Below are 22154 nucleotides of genomic sequence, written 5' to 3' on the forward strand. Positions count from 1 at the left end.
AGGCAACAGTCTCTTGGTTGCTGCTGCTTAGCTTGCTTTGGGTTTTGGAGACATGGTCTCACTCTACAGCCCACTGGCCTCAATCTCATGATCTTTTTGCCTTGGCCTCCCAAGTGCTTGGAAGACAGAATTTTTTAAGTGTGGCTAAATGAAACTAGAACAGGAGACACCCTTTTTTCCCTCTTGGTTTTTTTGAGTCTTACAGTGCAGCCCAAGCTGCCCTGGAACTCACTATGTAGCTCAGGTTGGCCTGGAGCTGGAAGCATCCTCATCCCTCCTAAGTGTTGGTTGGGATTATGGGTATGAAGCCACACGCCTGGATCCAGACAAATACTCTTCTTCTCTAGGCCATGCTGTCTTTCTACCAGGGATTCAGCTTTGCTCTTAAAGAACAAATGACTGAGAACACAAAGAGACAATTGAGCCAGGCTATGTTCTAGTAAAACTTCACTTACATAAGCAGGTCAGACTTAGCTCAAAAGACAGAAAGCCTCGGTGGGCAGAGAGGCTCCCTCTGAAGGCAGCAATCAGACAGTAGCAACAGTCTATGGGAAGTGATGGTCTTAGCCAATAGAAACATACTGTGGCTGTAGAGAAAAACAAAAGCCAAGTATCCCATGATTCTATGGGGGGAGGAAGAGAGAGAGAGAGACAGAGAGACAGAGAGACAGAGAGACAGAGAGACAGAGAAAGATTAACCACAGCACAGGTGCACATAGCATTGATGTTGTGAATACCACCAGTATGGAGAAAAGAGGGGCTCTGAGATCTGACTGACCACAGTATGAGTCTTGGATTGTTAGGTCTACCAAGTCCTTGGTCCTTACAGGGAGTCTTTCTGTTGCAATGACCTACCTTTTCTACCTTGGAAGCAGATTGGTGGAGAGAGAAAACAGAAGCTGTCTTATCCAACATGATTGATGACCTCGGCCTGGAAAACTGCCTTTTTTTTTTTTTTTTTTTTTTTTTTTTTTTTTTTTTTTTGCATGGATATGTTTTGTCTTCATTTAGAAAGAGAGAATAGAATCCTGAGTATCTGATAAAGCAAATTTAGGAAGGTTCTGGATATGGAAGGTGGTGATAATTACATAATAACATGTGTATTAAAACTATTTAAATGTATCTTAAATGATTAACATGGTAAATTTTACCATATATATATATATATATATATATATATATATATATATATATATATTACTGCCACAAACATTTTAGCTGAGCATGGTAATACATAACCCTATAATCCCAGCACTAAGGATGTTATTGTTAAAGATGTATTATATAACAAATATTAAGAGTTTAAAGCCAACCTGGACCACAAAAACTCAAAAAACAAAATTACTGATTTTTCCATATATTTACTTACTACCGTCATAGTGTTTGTGTGGTGCTCAGAGGACAGTCTAATCTACAGAAACAGCACCTACTGATGCCTGAGGCTGAGCAGTACACATGATCGGCCTAGTGATCTTCAGCTGAAACCCAAATTACAGTCCACTTTGGGAATACTGAGACATATCACTGGAAATGTACAATGGAGGGGGAAGACATGAACTGTGTCCAGGGACCAAGCAGATGCTGTGTTTTAGGTCAGGATTTCCCAAAACCGTGGTTTATGGAATACATGAGTTCTATAGAGATGAAGAGAACAAAATAGAGACAGTGGCTCTGTGTTCAAATTCATCCAAGGTCGGCTGTGTGTTTTCTCTCTCCGGGTTTTCTGATGAAAGGCTCTAGCAATGCACCATTTGTAAGCATTTCCCAAATGGACATCGTATAAGCCCCTTTACCTGTCACACTTGCACTGAAGATGTGTTCTGCAGATGGGGTGGGCTGCTGACTGTGCTGACACAACATTAAGTTGTGTGTAGAAAGAAGGCTAGAGTACAAATCCCTCCAGCAGTGTGGCCACAGCGTCCAAGCAGCGTTGTGGTTTCTAATAATGCACTTTAATACATTTTGAAACAGCACAATTCCAAAACTATATGCAGAGAAAACTTGAGGTCTTCATTGTTGATTGAGAGGCAAGTAGCCTAGAGACATGTACATAGTCATTTGGGTTTCATGGGCTGGAAAGCGTAAAAGAAAGCAATCATTAGTATGTAATATGTAATATTAGTATGTAATATGCATTAGTATGTAATATATAGTGGCCAACTCATTTTATTTCCCTTTAATTAAAACTTTCAATCTCAAAAAAAACTTTCAATCTCTGTTCCTAGTATTCACATTTAAATATGACATTTTAATATAGAAATACAATGGGATATAGGCTGGCTGAGGATGCACTCAGTGGTAGACCGGGTACTTAGCATGCTGTCAAGGCCCCAGGTCTAATCCCCAGTACCAAGCAAATCATATTTAAAAAGAACGTATGGAGTTGGCAAGATGCCTCAGCAGGCAAATGAACTCGCCACCAAGCCTGACAACCTGAGTTGATCCCTAGACCCCACAGGATAGAGGGAGAGAATCAATTCCCAAAAGTTGTACATTCCCCAGAACCAAGGCAGGAGGAAAGAAAGACTCCTAACAATATACATCCTTCATACTTCAGAAATAATGTTTTATGAAAGCCTTACCTCATTCTACCAAAGGTTTAGGTTGCAGTTTGAATGTTAAATGTCCCCAGCCAGCTCATTTGCTTGAACATTTGATCCCAGTCCAGTTGGTGGCACTATTTCAGAATGTTCTGGAACCTTTAGGAAGTCAATCTTTGTTAGAAGAATGGCTCTCTGGGAGTTGGCTTTAGGATGACAGACAAGACTTATTTCACATGCTGTCTACTTTCTGCTTCCTGACTGAAGAGCCAGAGTGACCAGCTGCCTCCTGACCCTGCTACATACCTTCCCTGCCGTGACAGACTGTCTCATCAAACAATAAGACAGAATAAACCCTCTTTTAAATGACCTCTTGTCTGGTATTTACTCACAGCAACAAGAAAAAACACTGATACACCGGTAAGAATGTCGTCTTAGGCTGGTGCTTCTGACCTACCAAGCTGTGGAAAACACTGATAGCAAAGAATTAGTTCTTGGGCTAGCACAGAGGAGGGAGAAAGTGATGATTTCTCCACATGCTGTTCTCTGAAAGTCTCAGAGCAAGACAAGAGCAACTTGCTCATGTGAGTCACAGATGGCACATTTAGACCTATCTGTGCGCTAAGATGAAACAGTTCTAGTATTCACCTATGTATTCTCTTCAGTATAGAAACAGGAGCTTGAGCCGGGCGGTAGTGGCACACGCCTTTAATCCCAGCACTTGGGAGGCAGAGGCAGGCAGATTTCTGAGTTCGAGGTCAGCCTGGTCTACAGAGTGAGTTCCAGGACAGCCAGGGCTACACACAGAAACCCTGTCTCGAAAAAACAAAAACAAAAACAAAACAAAACAAAAAAACAGGAGCTTGCTCTATAGCCCAGGCTAGCCTCTAACTGGGCATCCTTCTGTTTCTACCCACACACACTGTTACCTGTACACTTTAAGTCATCTTGGAGTCACTAAGAATGCTGTGTAAATAGTCGCCACCCTGTCTGGTTCAGGGAACAATGACCAGAAGTCTGCACGTGGTCCATCCAGACAAAAATGTTTCTTTTCTTGAATATTTCCTGTCTGTAGTTGGCTGACTCTACGGTGTGGATCTAAGCTGCAGATCTAAAGCATTGTGAGGGCTGGCCTTTATTCTATTTTCTTTTTTGACTTCTAGAGATTGTACTGATGACCTGTGTACACTGGAAAAAGCACTCTACCACTGAGACGTATTCCAAGCTCCTTTAAAGGATTTTAGGAAGAGTTTTGGGGACAGGGTCTTATTCAATTGACCAGTCTACTCTTGTTCTCACTGTATAGCCCAGACAGGCCTTAAACTTGTAATCCTCCTGCCTCAGCCTCCAAAATACTGAGGATCACAAGCCTGTGCTAGTAGGCCCAAGTCATTTCATATTTATAATAAGATTTCATACACTCTACTTGTCTAAATGTCTAAAAATAGATTAACTAGCTAAATTTCTAACAGGGATTAGCGAAGGTAAGGATACATCAGAACCACCCCCACATCTAGAGGAAGATAGGGGTCTTTCCTCAACTCTCCACTCCCAGGGGTTCTGACTCTTAGATAAAACCCCAGAATGTGTATTTACCACAAGTCCCAGAATCATGTTGAACACCATAGGACCTGTCAAAGAACAAGAAGTGCCTCTGGCTGACAGTCACACAGCACCAGGTGGGCTGAGATGGAAGGACTCACCTCTCCCTGGGCACTGGGCAGGTATCAGCATTACTCACTGTTATAAAAATCATGTAAAATCCCACTAGCATTACAATAACTTAGATTCTTGAAGACATCCCTGCTGACGCTCTTTTCCATCTATATGGTGGGCTGGAGACTCTCCAATTGGCAGCTGTGTTTTTCTTCCCTGGCTGCCTTCAGGATAAGAACTCTCAGCTCAACAGCCAGCTTGACTTCTCTCAGGCCAATATCAGCCATTTTGAACACTGCCTGGACACTTTGAAAAGCTATGCAGCTAATACCTACCGGTATTTGCTCCGGCTCCTGAAGAGAGAGAGCAGTTGTGGGCACCCCAGCACCAGAAGTTGTGTGGTGTCAAGCCTCAGTGAACTCTGGGTAACACTGTGACCATGGCTACTCACACCAGAGGGTGAGAGCTTTCCATACTGTTGAAACTGGTTCTAAAAAGGTAATATAGACACTGGCACCAACACAAACCTACATTTGCATGGGAGGTTTGCTGTGATAGGTGCAACTCCCACCACCTCCCCTTTTCTGGTTATATAAGAAATTCTGTTCATTTGGTGAGTTGGAGGAGAAGACCAGCCATTTGACAGCTACAGAGGAGAGACAGCTGAACAGTCTGAGGGAATGGCTAGGTGGAAAAAAAAGAGAGAGAGAGAGAGAGAGAGAGAGAGAGAGAGAGAGAGAGAGAGAGAGAGAGAGAGAGAGAGAGAGAGAGACTGTGGAGAGAGAGGAAGAGAGTTGAGACAAATAAATAAATAAATAAATAAATAAATAAATAAATAAATAAATAAAAGCATACACCACTGTAAAGAGGTAGAAAAGCCAGATGTGGTGGTGTGTGCCTTTAATCCCAGACCTAGGGAGCACTGCTGACAGAGGACAGGCAAGGCTGCATAGACAGACCCTGTCTCAAATGAACAGAGCTGCAGAAGAGAAGCTGCAAGACCCTGGTCACTCAAAGAATTCTAGAGAGCTGTTAAGCCTTCAGGGCCAAGGGTCTTGGCCATTTCTGGCCTGGGGGCTACACTGGGCACTATCAAAGGCTAACCAATCGCGACTTCATAGATCCACACAAATGCTGAGTCTGTAGAGCAGAGAATCCTCTAACCTGTGGCCTGTATGAGAATTGCAACACTAGAGGGCGCTACTTGCTGTTGTGCCCCACCCTCAACCCCCACCTTCTGCTAGCCACTGCTTCCAAAGGCCAAAGGATACAAAACTTGCCACACACCACCACTTGAACCTCTTCTTCTTGCTTGCCTACAGTTTCCATTTGGGTACAGCAAACCGAACCCAGTTAGCTGATTGACAACAGTCCCAACAAGAACCCTCCATCTCTTACAAAAGCACAGAAGGCGGCGAGTTCTGCTCCATCATCTCTTCCTTCCTGAGGTGTCTCTGGACAGCAATTGTGAAATTTTTTATCGTGGGATCTTTTCCCACTCTGTTTCTTGGGAATTGTTATAAGAAATGTAGGAAATTTCTTACAGTTTACTTTTTATCTGACCAACTTTATAAACATTTTGGTTGTTTCGAAAGTGATTAAGTTAGCCTAATTAGGTCTTTTCCTTTTGGGAAGCCACTTAAGAAGGAAAAAAAACCAAATAATTTCTTGAGTTCTAGATATGTGTTAGAGAGTGTCTAGTTGCCTCTACCCAGCTTTGAGACATAACCATTCAGTCTTCGAAAAAGACTTCAGTGGACTTTGTAGGAAAGAAAGGCATGAAAGGAGGGATGATTTACATTCAAATACTCTGGCTAAGGATGCAGCTGGGTGGTGGAGCTTGTGCTTAGCATGTATGTACCAAGTCACCAGGTGTTCAACTTCAGACACCAGGATAAGAAAAGGAAATTCTGGTGTATCTCCAGGTTTCCTAGTGTTAAAGACTCAAAGGAAGACCATACCAAAGCACTTCTGCATTTAGTTACAGATTGGCAAAGCCTTCCCCACGTGGACCTGGCTCGAAATTGGCAAAGGCTTTCTCTGCTCTGAATGCAAATGTTGACAGAGTGTGAAAGTGCCAGTGTTTACCAAGGATTGACCAGTGTGTGTAAAAACTAGTAAATGGCCGGGCAGCGGTGGCGCACGCCTTTAATCCCAGCACTTGGGAGGCAGAGGCAGGCGGATTTCTGAGTTTGAGGCCAGCCTGGTCTACAGAGTGAGTTCCAGGACAGCCAGAATGACACAGAGAAACCCTGTCTCGAAAAACCAAAAAAAAGAAAAACTAGTAAATGCCGCTTCCTGCTCCCAGAGGTTTACAGCTGGAGGCTACTGGCCCTCAGACTCCTACCCAGTGTAGTTGACTCTTCCTCCTATGTTATACACAATAAACACAGAGATGTACCCCATCTGAGCAAGCATAGCCTCCCCCCCATCCCAGCTATACTGTACTGTGTGTCTGGTTGTTTCTTTGTTTTTCGTTGATTGATACCCCATTGGGTTTTCAGGACAAGGCTATTCAGGCTGCAGTATGAGGGAGCAGAGACCCTCCAGTTAATATAGTCAAGCCAGCACCAAGACTGACTCTGTGAAGCCAGGCCTGATACTGGACTGTTAAACTGTAAGATGATGCATTTGTGTTTTGGGTAGGGTGTTAAAAAACAAACAAATAAACAAACACAACAAGAAACTATAAGAAACTATGATAAGAAGCTAATACAGACCTTGCCATAAAAGGACAATTTTTCCAGTCTGTTTTTCTCATAATATTTTAGCTTTGGGGCCTGAGGTGGGGGATCTGCCATTATGGCCAGGAGGTACAGATAACCACTTCTGAACCCTTGAATTCTGACGAGTAAGACATGATGACTTCAAGTGGACTAGAAGAACCTTGGGACCTGTGGTGTCAGGTGTGGTGCAGTAGATGTTGCCAAGAAAGCTACATCAGGTTGTTCAAGGCCATGTGCAGAGATGCCCCAGCTGCGAGCCAGAATTTATTATCGTCACTTTCTGGGACCCAGACAGGAGCAAACTGTGTGAGGGCCTAGAAGGTCCGAGGAAGATCCACGAAGGCTAAGGAACAGACATGCGCACATAGCACCTGAGCTTTAGTTCCTGCCGCCATGGCTTGTGAGCTCCCTCTCCCCGTCAACCTGAATGATAAGACCTTTCAAAGGAACTTTGACTTTCTAGCCATTTTCAAGACCTGAGGGCAATTTGAATCTTCTCAATAGAAGTGCACATTGCATGTCAAAAATATTAGTTCTTTAAAAACTCATACATTATGTATTTCCTAATGAAATTCCATGTTTTCAAAGACAATGAGAAAACTGCAAAAGGTTCCAAAGAGAGAGAATAGATTGCATTACCCAGAAAAGAGAAGAAACTCCTGGGTGCCAAATTCCTCATTAGGGACACGAGACTAACCAAAGCAAAGATGCAATGGAAATTACTTTAATTTCGTATGTATAATTCAAGAAGGAAAATGAAAACCATGAGCAATTTGTACCAGTTCCAGAAAACTTATTAAGTGATTACCCAAAGATATGCTCCAACCATATAAAATATTAATCCAAGGAAAAACTAAATGGAATATAACAAAAAAATAAAGTAAATAAATAATGTGGACGTATCGCTAAGCCTGAGTCGTACTAATGGTATTACTTTGATCCTTCTGCTAATAAGAAAATAAAGGTCCCTAAAAGTTCAGGCACAAGCTAGGTAAATATGAAAAAGCTTCCCTTCTTGCTTTAAATTCTACATATGAGGAGCTGGAGAGATGGCTCAGCCGTTAAGAGCACTGGCTGCTACTTCAGAGGACTCAGCTTTGATTCCTAGCACCCACGTGTTGACTTATTGCCTGTAATTTCAATGTCAGGGCATCCAACATCTCCTGCTGGCCTCTGTGGGCATCAGGCATGCATGCCAGCTGCACAGACATTACATGCATGTAGAACATCCATAAATATAAAATTAAAAAGAATAATTTAAAAAATAGATGAGAAAAAAGATTCCTCTTTGTCTAAGACTTTTAAAGATGTGTTTTTTTTAATCCTGTACATGTGTACATGTTTGTGTGTGAACATGTGTGTGAGCATACTCACAGACACCTGAGCCTATGCACAAAGCCTAGAAGAAAGCACCAGGGGTCCTCTCTGTCACTTTCCACTTGTTCCTTTGATGTAGAATCTCTCCCTGAACTTGGGGATCAGCCAGGCTGGGAAGCAATAAACGCCAGAGATTCTTCTCCCTTTACTGTCCTTGGAGCTGGGTTACATTGGTGCACAGGACGCCCAGCCAGTTATGTGGGTGCTGGTGATCTGAACACTTGTTATCGAGATGGCAGAGCAAACACTCATAACCATCTCTCCAGCCCCTCTCTTCTAATTCCTTCAACATTTTTTTGTCTATTAAGTTAGCTACAATAGCATTTCTATGCTGGCTCTAAGTCTGACAATAGCCTTATCATCACTTTCTGGAATTTCACTTTTAAGAATAGCATGTTCTGTGGTAGAGTTTTGGTGAGTGGTTATAACTGACTTGTGTGAATTATCCCATGAATAATCTCCTCCCTTTGCTTGTTTGTAACAAAACAAAGTTCCTGGACATTCTGATTGGCATTTCAGACAGGCCGATCTTGTTGATGTCATAGGCGAGGGGTGTGGATCTTTGGTACATCTGGGGTGTCTCTTTACCTTAAAGACATCTTCCTGAAGTGTGTAGAAATGGCACTAGTCTTTTCTTAATTATTTTCTTTTCAGACCTTTCTATTCCTATGTGGAACAGAGTGCCCACATACTGTCTAATGAATAAATTTTCATTTTTTTTTAGATTAAAAAATATATACAGACCAAGATGGCACCAATATTGCTGGAGAAAGAGAAGAGAGGAAGTCAGCGACAGAAGTGAAGAAGGGGAGAAGGGAGCTGCAGATCCTGTCCAGGCTACAGGATTTAATTCGAGTTCCTGACTTTTAGAAAAAAGACAAAGGTTCTTGAGGCTGAAAAACTTCTCATCAGACTTGTGGTTTCTCAGTATCCCACTGCTTGTAAAATGGACAGCTGGGGACAAAGGAACATCATAGGAGCCCATTTAGAAAATGTTTTGCAGAGGCCAAATGCTGTCTGAAGAGTGGTGGGAAGAGAATGCTACCAGGAAGAAGCCGGATGAAGACTCTGCAGGACATAGTACTTGACTTGGCTTGTGAGGCCAGGGAGGAGTCTTGAGTTATCTTGGGATACGTTGACTTTAAGGTCCCAGTGAGACATCCAAGAGGAAATGGTGTGTGTGTGTGTGTGTGTGTGTGTGTGTGTGTGTGTGTGTGTGTGTTAGTTAGTTAGTTAGTTAGTTAGTTAGTTAGTTAGTTAGTTTGTTTGTTTGTTGAGACAAAGTCTCACTGCATAGCCCTGTAGGCCAGCTGGCCTTGAACTCACAAAGATCCACCTGCCTCTGCTGGGAGTACAGGCATGTTTACCATGCCTTGTTCTTCTGAGGAGAGATGCTGAACAAGTTAGACACACATGTTGGAAGGGGCAATAAATGTTGGCAGATTTAAATCGGGGATCACTGTGTTGAGGAGATGGCTCAGTGGGTAACGGTGCTTGCTGTCAAGCCTGAGCACTTGAGTTGTATCTCTAGAGCTCACATGACAATCTGAGTTTGATCCCCCGGAGCCTACATGCTGGGAGAAGAGAACCAACTCTCTCAAACTGTCCTTTGACCTTCATACCATGGCAGGCAGGTGCCCATATGCACTCACACTGTATATAACTTTAAACTCTCTTTTAAAATGTAGGGAATTGCTGGGTATTGATTGGAGTTGTGAGGAGGTCCCTCGATCCAGCCTATGGTTTGCTTTTTTTTTTTTTTTTTTTTTTTTTTAAATCAGCACACAAAGTAATAAATTTCATTATGGTATTTTCTTTAATTAAAAAAAAAACATTTATTTATTTATTTATTTATTTATTTATCTGAAGTTAGGTACACATGTCACAGTGTGGTCAGAGGGCCACTTGGGGGGTCACTTCTATCCTTCTACCATGTGAGTTTCAGGAACTGGACTCAAGACATCACTCTTGGTAACAAGAGCCCCTCCCCTCTGAGCCATCTCACTGGCCCCAACATGTCACTTCCGTACTTTGATTTTCCCCTTGCAATGGTCAGTTTTTGTCAGCTTGGCATAAACTAGAGACACCTGAGAAGAAGGAATCGCAGTCGAGGGACTGTCTTTATCAAATTGGCCTGTGGACATGTCTGGGGGTGGGGGTGGGGGGTGCGGGGCGGAGGATATTCTCTTGGTTGATGATTGACACGGGAGGGCCTGGCTCACTGTGGGAGGTACCGCTTCCAGGCAAGTGATTCTGGACTGTGTAAGAAAGCAAGCTGCGCAAGTCACGAAAAGAAGCCAGTGGTCAGTGGTCCTCTGTGGCATTTGCTTCACTACCTCCCTCTAGGTTCCTCCCTCAGCCTCCTGCCCTGACACACATAATACATCCTATATATAGCCTGTAGGCTGAAAGAAACACTTTCTTCCCCTAAAGTTGATTTGGCCATGGTGTTTACCACAGCAACAGAAACGAAACTAGGACACTGGTCTTCTCCATCACACCCCTCCCTCTGCCTTGTGCCCTTCCACCCTAGCAACCCCCTCTCAGCGGTCCTGTTATACGTGTTCTATTATGCCCCGCCCCTGACTCAACCCCTCTTATTTCCTCTCTGTGGTCCCCTTTCTAGTTATGGTCCATCTATCCAGATTTACATGCTCATATATGTATTTATATACATAAATTAGAAGCTAGGATCCACATAGGAGAGACATCATACGGTATGTATTTTTCTTATCACATCATATAAGACTATCCAGAACCATTCATTTTTCTGCAAATGTTGTTTTCTTTATGACAAAATAAATTCCATTTTGTATTTATACCACATTTTCATTAGCCATTCATCTGTTGATGAATTCTGCTCCAAATTCTTTGCTATTGAGAATATAAGGTAAAAATAAACACGGTATGCAGTAAGACATAGAACCTTTTACACATCTGTTTTAAGTGTGTTTTAGAACACCCCGTTCTGCTTTATCTGACCCAGCACCCATTAGCCCTCGAGCACAGAGAGTAGAGTCATGTGCCATTTACCATCCAGTGATGTGTCATAAGAAATGTATCACCAAGCAGTTTCATCTTTGTGCAAACACCACAGAGGGACTTATGCAACTCAGATAGGTCAGTTTCTATCCCTGGGCTCTTGACACCATCAAGATGTGGTAAACACAAGACATTCATGTGACCTGTTATAGCTGCTTCCCTCCCTCCATAGGCTAGACGGTTTATGCCTTAAAGTAACAACATAAAAGATGTCATTGTAAATATACAATCAGGTAGTAGATTATTATGTATGTCCATCTTTGTGTGTGCCGTAGTTGTCTACAAGGTAGGAGGTGTGTTTGTGTCTCCATTGCCACAGCATGAGAGAAATGCTTTGGGCTGATGTAACAGAGCTGGCAAAAATGAAGGTATTCTAAAGAGATGTTCTGTCTCTCGGTCTGACTATCAGACTACTGAAACAGGAAAGCAATGAGAATTCTCACTCTGGGGGAAGGAGAGGGTGCCAACCAGCCAGGAACTTGTCTCCCAGAAAGAGATTTCACAGAGTTCTTGCAGCTTGTCAGCCTATCTTACAGGAGACTGGAAGCCTCAGACAGGGATGGGCCATAGCCTGGTGGAGTCTACTTAGATGTGGATATCCAAAGTCCTTTTAAAAGTTAATCTCACTTCAAGACCCCAAAGATGGACTTGGACTTGGGGAGATTCACCGGCTCACTTTGTCCTTTTCAATACGACTACATTGAGTAAATCACCATTTGCTGTTTCCACTGTTAATTGGACTTTGTTAATTGGTTCATTAAGTATGGTGGCTGAACTTTGGTTGGGGCACAGGTTGCAATGCCCAAATATGAGATGCTAGGATGGCTGTTGATATCATTATGCAGTAAAGATAATTTCATTATAACCTTCTAGAGTCACTGTGTTTAGCGGCTGTTATATTGTTTTAAGATAAAAAGTTCTACTTTGTAGCCCAGGCTGGCCATGAACCTTTAACAATCCACTTACTTCAGTCTCTTTTTTTGTTATTGGTGGTGGTGGTTGTAGTGTTTTTTGACACAGGGTTTCTCTATATAGCCTTGGTCATCCTAGAACTAGCTCTGTAGTTCAAGGTGGCCTGGAACTCACAGAGCTCCACCTGCCTCTGCCCCACAAGTGCTGGGACTAAAGACATGTGACATCACCACCCTGCTTACCTCAGTCATTTGAGCACTGGGATTATGATGTGAGCTACTGAGCGCACATGTGCACTTGTTAACAATAGCATCATTGCAGCAGATGCAGTTGCATCTCAACCTTGAATAGGAAGTTATCTCTGCGGTAGGATGTCAAGTTCTTTGAGTAGTGATGTAGCAAGAGAGGTACGGTTAGCTGTGTCATATGGTACAGGTTTTTAAGTGGGAAGCTTATGGGACAAAATATACGTATAATTGCAAGCAAGAAAGTAAAGAGATTTCTATCTGTTTTGCTTTTGTTACTCTGATTTGGGAAGGAAGGTTGTCTTCAGCCTCCTTCAGCTGGAGGAGGCTGACGGTTTGGGAGTAGAGAAACTCTGAAGTGGTCATTGCAGGTGGTGGAGGTGTTTAGACAATGAAGCATCTTTGTTAGAGCCTAAGTGGTATCAAGGCTGAGTGAATCAGAAGGCAGTGACTGTGCCCAGACCACTACAGCAATACTTAGGGCAGGAATGAAGATGCTGGGTGCCCGACACCATCCCGAGACTTTTCATGTTCCCATAACCAGTAGGTAAAGGAGAGAAGATCTGAGAAGGGGAGAGAGGTTCATGTGAGAGATCATCCAAAGGGAATGGAACCATTTTCTTGAAGTGCTGGACATCTCGGAGTGGAAGGCAGTAAGAAGAGGGTGTCTGCCTTGCCCTCTGTTTGCATGATGGCCAAACACAAAAGCAAAGGGTCTTTTCCTCTCCTCTCTACAATTCTTGTCTCAGATAAGATATAGGTTCTGTCTTCGCTGGCTGCAGGGCTGGGCCATTAGCTCCTTGGAGATGGTGCCAACAGGAGTCTCTGGAAACAGCTGCCTTACCAGCGTTCTCCTGTGTGGAGATCTGAAGCTGCTGGCTCCTTTGTCTGGTCACCATGCTAAGATTACTGATCTGTGGTCAAATACTATTTAGAGAGCTATTTTTCTCACATAGGATGGACACCATGTAATGATGCAATTGTTGACTTTTCCCCTCTTGGTTAATCTGTCTTTTATTAACAGGAACCTCTCCCTACCATAGCTCCCAGGGTTGAAAAATGAAAATGTATTTCTCCTTTTTATATATATTGTGAGGAAAATGAAACCAGGAAGAGAAGGAGAAAATAGGGGGTAAAGATATGTAAGTTGGGGCATCGGATACAATTAGGCAAGCTGCTGCAGGGAGATAAAGAAACAGCTGGATTGGACATGATTTCTTGGGTCAATGGGTAGAGTGGAGGAGGATGTGATTACAAATATTTCCTTAATCATAACATCCCTATTCTATCTAACTAATGAATTTTATTATGGGCTTGTACAATAGCACCAGAAAAAAAAAATGGCTACATTTCAAATAGACTGGTTTGAGTGTTCTGATTATAACTTGTGAGCTGAGTTACAATGTGTGTCCTTGCAAAGGGAAAATCTTAGGACAGCTCCTATTTTGGAACTCTTGTGATAAGCTGAGACAATCCACCAAAAGCTCTTGTGCAGTGGTTCTCAGGATTGCTTAACCCCCTCAAAGGGGTTGAGAACCATTGTCCTAGCATTGTCCTAGTGCTGGCCCCCACAGAAATGGTAGGTAGTAGTAACTATTGTTTCATGGGTCTGAACAGGTCCCTTCAATTTAACTGTGTATGATGGCTAGTCTTAGTTGTCAACTTGACTATACTGGGATCAACTAAAACCCAAGCAGTGGGTATACCTGTAAAGGACTTCCTTGGTTGGATCATTTGAGGTAAGAAGAGTTACACTGAATCTGGACCACACTTTCTGGTGACAGCCCACATTAGAGAACTGAAAAAGGAAGCTTTTGCTTCATGCCTGCTTGTTCTTGTTGCTAGAGATAATTTCATCTATCCTGCTGCTGAAACATTCCCTCGCTGGTGTTAGAACCTACTTTAGATTCTAACGTGCCCTGAAGACAATCTGAGACATCCAGCCTCTTGGACTGAATAACTACTGGATGGACCTTTCTACAGCTACTGTTGGCCTTTCTTGTCAGGAGACAGCCATTGTTGGACTGGCTGGACCACAGTCACAGTCTTGAAGCCATGCCACTAAAACATTCATATATATAATATATATATATATATATATATATATATATATATATATATATCCTTGCACAGTAAGGATAACTTTATTATAATCTTCTAGAGTCACTGTCTTCAGACTAATAAATATAGTTACTGCTATATTTATTGGTTTTTTCCCATTCTCATTCTTTTTTCCCCAAAACACTTTATTTATCAGTATTTGTATATACACACATACTTATACATGTATACATATATACATACATATATGAACAATAATTAAATAAGATGTATTTGAACAGTATTGGGGGTTGGAAAGAGTGGGAGGAAGGAGAGAAAGAAAAAATTATGTAAATACAGTGCTCATATATGAAATTCTCAAAAAGGAATCCATTTTTTAAAAAATGTTCAACAGATTAACTTGCATTTTACAATATGAAAATAAATATGACCTATAATTATGTTGAAGGACATTTTAACTCACTACAAACTTTGAAATTTAAAATGAAATCAATAAAAATTATTTTACCCAGCATACTAACAAAAACCACAATAACATTTTATAATTCAAAGTATTTCTGAGAACAAGAAAATGAATTGTCAGAAGCTAAGTTAGCAGAGCCAGGGGGACACTGTGTGTCATTTCTTTTCTTTTCATTTCTTTTTTTTCTTTTTTGTCATCATTATTATTATTATTATCAAATCATAATTTTTACTTTTTAACACAGGGGTTATAAACACGAAAATGCAGGATGTGGGGAAGGGGATGACATAGGAGCATAGATGTTCAGGGGGAGTACAGATATCTTTCAGAACAGAGTATCAGCTGGGTGAAGGTTCAGGGGTCAGGTCACTATGACTCTGCCTATGCTTCACTTGTCCTTATCTAAGTTGGTACTATCTGCCAAGGCTGCCTATTCACAAGGTCTATAACTACTCAAGCTGGTAGATTTCCACAAAAGCTGCCTGTTTACAATAGTTTATAGACATCTGTTTCAGTGTTTTTCCATAGAGACCCAAGACTTTTTGTTAGCAGGCATGTATGTCAGGCCTATTGCTGATTTTAGGCTTATGGCTGATTTTAGGCCTTCAGTGTATAAGCAGGGCTACCCCTGACATCTCCTCCCTTCTCTAATTATAGAAGGGCTGTGGCGATTCTAATCTTGCCAAGGCAGGGATAGAGGCCTGACCTCCAGTAATTAAAGGGGACCTTGTAATGGCTCCAGTCCTCCTGTTGTCCAGTGAGGCATGAGGGCCATACCCATTCCGATGTCTTTTTCCTGGAGAGGGGATACTTTTGACATCAACCCCTATGCAGTCAAGCTTGTTCCTCAGGGAACCCAGAAACATATTTTTAACTTTTATTTATATTCCCTTGCAGTGCTTAGCCTCGAAGCCTAAGCAAGAATTCAGATCGCCAGACAGAGGGGGTTCTGGGTGGCCCCTCTCTGCTTGGTCTAGGGGCAGAAGTCCCCTCTTTTAGGTTGGGTGGAGATGGGACTTGGGAGCACCCTGGATAGAGTAACATCCTCATCTAGAGTCTTGTGGTCCTCCATAGCTAACTTATGATAATGTATCTGAATAGATTTTGCTATCAGATTATGAATCTGTTGTTTCACAAAGTTAGTCAGCCTATTTAAGGCCCAGGGACCAAAGGAAATAAACAAAAATAACCTAATTAATGGTCTCAAGATGGAAGGATGTAGGGTTCACAATCATGGAGAGGTTGAAGACCAATTCTTGTACAAGCTCTTATTTTTCTCTTTCTCTCTCTGTCTTTTCTCAAAACCTTCTCTGGCCTTTTTCATGCTCTCTTTAATCATCCCTGTTTTGTCTATGTAAAAGCAGCATTCTTCTTTAAGGGCTGTACACAATCTAGAGCTTTACACAGTCTTTTCTATTGTAAAAGAGAAAATCAAGTCCAATAAAGTCCTTTGCAATTTGGGGGGATTGCATCAGTCAGCGAAAAGAGGGATTTCTTCAGATTAGTGATGTCAGTCTATAGCTGTTTGACGTCCTTGTCAAAGGCCCATTGGAGGTCTGAGTAGTATAAGTCAGGATTGGAGGTCTGAGTAGCCAGCATCAGGATTAGAACTCCTAACAGCAGACATCACCAGTGATTAATTTTTTTTATCTAGAAAGGAAAAAAGAAGGGAATTCTCAGGGAAATTTCTCTTCCCTGGATGTCAGTTGTTATTCATCTTATTTATAATTGGGCCTGGTTTTGTGGGGGTATCTATTTAGTTCATTAATCTTTTTGGTGGCCATTTAGCTGTACCTTCTGTGGTATCAAACATGCATATCAATCCTCGGCCCCATGTAGGAACTGGGTCCTGGCCATTCCATTTAAGAGTAAAAGAGTCCTTCCACATAGTTATGGCTTAGTTTTTATTGGTCTCAGCGATGCCAGAGGCAATCAGCGGCAGATTTGCCATGAGCTTTCAGTTTTAGAAAGTTAAGAATAAACAAGGCATGCCCCTTCCACCCTCAAAGAGTCATGAAGACACTATTTAAAGAAATATAATTCTTTATTAATAATTTCTATCAAAAGACTATTATAAAACAGCCAACAATTAATCAATCTACATCAATCTATATAATATATAAATTAATGAGAGCTTCTTCTACTTTTTGTAAAATTACTCCTCTTTTGTCAATTAATTGTTGAGAGAAATTAGGATTTGCATCTCTCTTGAGAATATTAAACAAAGACATAATTCTTTTGTGAAGAGCTTAAAATAAGATCTTAGCCAATAAGCATCTCCTGGAAACCTTTGAAAATTGTTTGAAATAAGTAAACTATCTTTTTTTTCCCCAGACCCATTATCTGGGTTTTTTTTTTTTTTTTTTTTTTTGGATATTTTACATATTTACCTTTCACTGTTATCTCCATTTCCTTTCTCCTCCAAAACTCCTTATCCTATACCCCCCTTCCAATTTTTATGAGGGTGTGCTCCCACCATTCTCCCAATCCTGCCTCCCTGCTCTCATATTCCCCAACACTATGGATCCAATCTTTCAGGGAACATGGCCCTCCACTTCCACTGTTGCCTAATGAGGCCACCCTCGGTTACCTATACAAGTGGAGCCATGAGTCCCTCCCTTTCTGTTCTCAGGCTGGAGGTTTAGACCCTGGGAGCTCTGGTTGAGTATTTTGCTACTCCTTCTAAAAAAAAAAAAAAAAAAAAAAAAAAAAAAAAAAGCACCCACACTTTGGTCTTCCTTCCTCCTCTTGGGTTTCATGTGGTCTATGCATTATGTCTTAGGTATTGTGAGCTTTTGGGCTAATATCCACTTATCAGTGATTGTATGCTATGTATGTTCTTTTATGATTGGGTTACCTCACTCAGGATGATATTCTCAAGCTCCATCCATTTGCCTAAGAATTTCATGAACTCATTGTTTTTAATAGCTGAGTAGTACTCCATTGTGTAAATATACCATATTTTCTATATCCATTCCTCTGTTGAAGGACATCAGGATTCTTTCCAACTTCTGGCTATTATAAATAAGGCTGCTATGAACATAGTGGAGCATGTGTCCCTGTTGTATTTTGAAACATCTTTTGGGTATATGCCCAGGAGTGATATAGCTGGGTCCTCAGATAATACTATGTTCAGTTTTCTGAGGAACCACCAGACTGATTTCCATAGTGGTTGTACCAGCTAACAATCCCACCAACAATGGAGGAGTGTTCCTCTTTGTCCACATCCTTGCCAGCATCTGCTGTCACCTGTGTTTTCGATCTTAGCCATTCTGACTGGTGTGAGGTGGAATCTCAGTGTTGTTTTCATTTGCATTTCTCTGATGACTAGTAATGTTGAGCACTTCTTTTGGTGCTTCTCAACCATTCGAGATTCCTCAATTGAGAATTTGTTTATATAGTGAATTACATTGATGGACTTCGTATATTGAACCAACCCTGCATTCCTGGGATAAAGCCTACTTGATCATGATGGATAATTGTTTTGATATGTTCTTAGATTCGGTTTTCGAGAATTTTATTGAGTATTTTTGCATTGATATTCATTTGGGAAATTGGTCTGAAGTTCTCTTTCTTTGTTGGGTCTTTGTGTGGTTTAGGTATGAGCATGATTGTGGCTTCATAGAATGAATTGGGCAGTGTTCCTTCTATTTTTACTTTGTGGAACAGTTTGAAATGAATTGGTATTAGGTCTTACTTGAAGGTCTGATAGAATTCTGCACTGAAACCATCTGGTCCCAGACTTTTTTTTTTTTTTTTTTTTTTTTTTTTTGGTGCTTCTATTTCTTTCAGGATTATGGGACTGTTTAGATGGTTTATCTGCTCCTAATTTAACATTGGTCACTGGTATTTGTCTAGAAAATTGTCCATTTCATCCAGATTTTCCAATTTTGTTGAGTATAGGCTTTTGTAGTAGGATCTGATGATTTTTTGGATTTCCTCAGTTTCTGTTATTAAGTCCCCCTTTTCAGTTCTGATTTTATTAATTTGAACACTGTCTCTCTGCCCTCTGATTAGTCTGGCTAATCTATTAGTCTGGTTTATCTATCTTGTTGATTTTCTCAAAGAACCAACTCCTAATTTTATTGATTCTTTGTATAGGTTTTTTTTTTTTTTTTTTTTTTGGTTACTATTTAGTTGATTTCAGTCCTGAGTTTAATTATTTTCTCCTGTCTACTCCTCTTGGGTGTATTTGCTTCATTTTGTTCTGAAGCTTTCAGGTGTGTTGTCAAACTGCTAGTGTATACCCTCTCCAGTTTCTTTTTGTAAGCACTTAGAGCTATGAGTTTTCCTCTTAGCACCGCTTTCATTGTGTCCCATAGGTCTTGGTATGATGTGTCTTCATTTTCATTAAATTCTAAAAAGTTTTTAATTTCTTTTCTTATTTCTTCCCTGACCACATTATCATTGAGTAGAGTATTTCCATGTGAGTGTGGGCTTTCCCTTGTCTTCCTGTTTGTGTATCCAGCCCGTTAGCCTATGTCTTTTTATTGGAGGAATTGAGTCTATTAATGTTAAGAGATATTAAGGAGAGGAGATTATTGCTTCCTGTTATTTTTGTTAACAGCGGAGGCATTGTTTGTGTGTTTATCTTCTTTTGAGTTTGTTGGAAGAGACTTACTTTCTTGCTCTTTCTGGGGTATAATTGCCCTCCTTATATTGGTGCTTTCCTGCTATTATTCTTTGTAGTGCTGGGTTTGTGGAAAGATATTGTGTAATTTTGGTTTTGTCATGGAATATCTTGGTTTCTCCATCTATGGTAATTGAGAGTTTTGCTGGGTATAATATCCTGGGCTGGCATTTATGTTCTCTTAGGGTCTGTATGACATCTGTCCAGGATCTTCTAGCTTTTATAGTCTCTGGTGAGAAGTCTGGTGTAATTCTGATAGGTCTGCCTTTATATGTTACTTGGCCTTTTTCCCTTACTGCTTTTAAAATTCTTTGTTTTTTGCATTTTGTGTTTTGATTATTATGTGACGGGAGGTATTTCTTTTCTGGTCTAATCTATTTGGCATTCTGTAGGCTTCTTGGATGATTATGGGCATCTCATTCTTTAGGTTAGGGAAGTTTTCTTCTATAATTTTGTTGAAGATATTTATTGGCCCTTTAAGATGGGAATCCTCACTTTCTTCTATACCTATTATCCCTAAGTTCTGTCTTCTCATTGTGTCCTGAATTTCCTGGATGTTTTGTGTTAAGAACTTTTTGCATTTTGTGTTTTCTTTGACAGTTGTGTTAATATTTTCTATGGTATCTTCTGCACCTGAGATTCTCTCTTCTATCTCTTGTATTCTGTTGGTGATGCTTGCATCTATGACTCCTGATTTCTTTCCCAGCTTTTCTATATCCCTGGTAGTCTCCCTTTGTGATTTCTTAATTGTCTCTACTTCCATTTTTATGTCCTGGATGTTTTTGTTCAATTCCTTCACCTGTTTAGTTGTGTTCTCTTGTAATTCTTTAAGAGATTTTTGTGTTTCCTCTTTAAGGGCTTTCACCTGTTTATCTGTGGTCTCCTCAATTTCTTTGAGGGTGTTATTTATGTCCTTCTTAAAGTTCTCTATCATCATCATTAGAAGTGATTTTAGATCTGACTCTTGCTTTCCTGATGATATGGGTAATTCAGGACTTTGTAATGTGGGAGAACTAGGATCTGATGAAGCCGAGTACTCTAGGTTGCCGGTGCTTGTATTCTTGCGCTTGCCTTTTCCCATCTGGATCTCCTTGGTGCTACCTGAGCTGTCTCTGACTGGAGCCTTGTCTTTCCTATTATCTTGGTTGTGTCAGAATTGTTTGGGATGAGTGCTGCTGCTGGGGTTAGAGCTGAGGTCTCTTGACCTGAGATACTGCCCAGGTTAGAACTCCTGAGAGCCCTGCCACCTCTGGGTTTTGTGAGGTTGGGTACAGAGCTGCCTCCTGGGATCTGCTCTATGCTCGGGCCCAGACAGGAAGGAACCAGTACACCCACCCAAGAGTGAATTCCTGGCTCCCAGTGGGTCCCAGTTACTTTCTATTTGGTGTGAGTGTTGCTGCCTCCTTACCTAAGATACTGCCCGGCTTAGAGCTCTTGAGAGCCCTGCTTCCTCTGGGTTCTGTGAGATTGGGTGCAAAGCTATCTCCCGGGATCTGCTGAGCGCTCAGGCCCAGACCGGAAGGTACCAGTGCTCCTGGCCAGGAGTGAATTCCTGGGTCCCTGTGTGCCCCAGCTACTCCCTGTTTGGGGTGAGTGTTGCTGATTCCTTACCTGAGACACTTCCCTGGTTAGAGCTCCTGGTAGCCCCGCTTCATCTGGGTTTTGTGAGGTTGGGTGCAGAGCTGCTGCTGGGGTTAGAGCTGAGGTCCAAGCTTTGCTCAGTGTTCAGGCAGAAACAGGAAGGAACCAGTGCTCTGGGCCAGGAGTGAATTTCTGGGTCCCTGTGGGTCTTGGTTACTCCCTGTTTGGGTAGAGTATTGCTGTCTCTTGACCTGAGATACTGCCCAGGTTAGAACTCCTGAGAGCCCTGCCACCTCTGGGTTTTGTGAGGTTGGGTGCAGAGCTGCTGCTCTCCCATTCTCATTCTAAGGTTCCTTTTGGCTCTATATTTATTGTTTTAAGATAAAAAGTCCTACTCTGTAGCCCAGGCTGGCCATGAACCTTTAGTAATCTACTTACTTCAGTCTCTTATTTGTTATTGGTGGTGGTGGTGGTGGTGGTGTGTGTGTGTGTATGTGTGTGTGAATGGGATATATATATATATGTATATATATATATATTTACACACATATATATTCGATTAGTTCTGTTCCTCTAGAGAACCCTCACTAATGTACGGTGATTTGAGTCACCACAAGTAACTCTTTTGTACTTAGACAGCTGTACATGTACATATACATCCCCAAGATCCCTAATTTCTCTCCAGACATCAGTACAAATTCTATAGCGGTCACATGGACCTTGTTGTTAATGGCTACTGTAAACATGCCCCCTCCCCAAAGACCCATGAACATCAGCACTATAGTCTCAAAGAGTAGATTACAAGTTTTTCTTTTTAAAAACATATTCTTTATTTTTATTTATGTGTATAAGTATTTTGCTTCTATGTATGCGCCATGTTCATGCTTTATGTCCAAAAAGGCCAGGAGAAGCCATCAGATT

The sequence above is a fragment of the Arvicanthis niloticus genome, chromosome 8 (genome assembly GCF_011762505.2).
Source record: "Arvicanthis niloticus isolate mArvNil1 chromosome 8, mArvNil1.pat.X, whole genome shotgun sequence".
NCBI lineage: Eukaryota > Metazoa > Chordata > Mammalia > Rodentia > Muridae > Arvicanthis > Arvicanthis niloticus.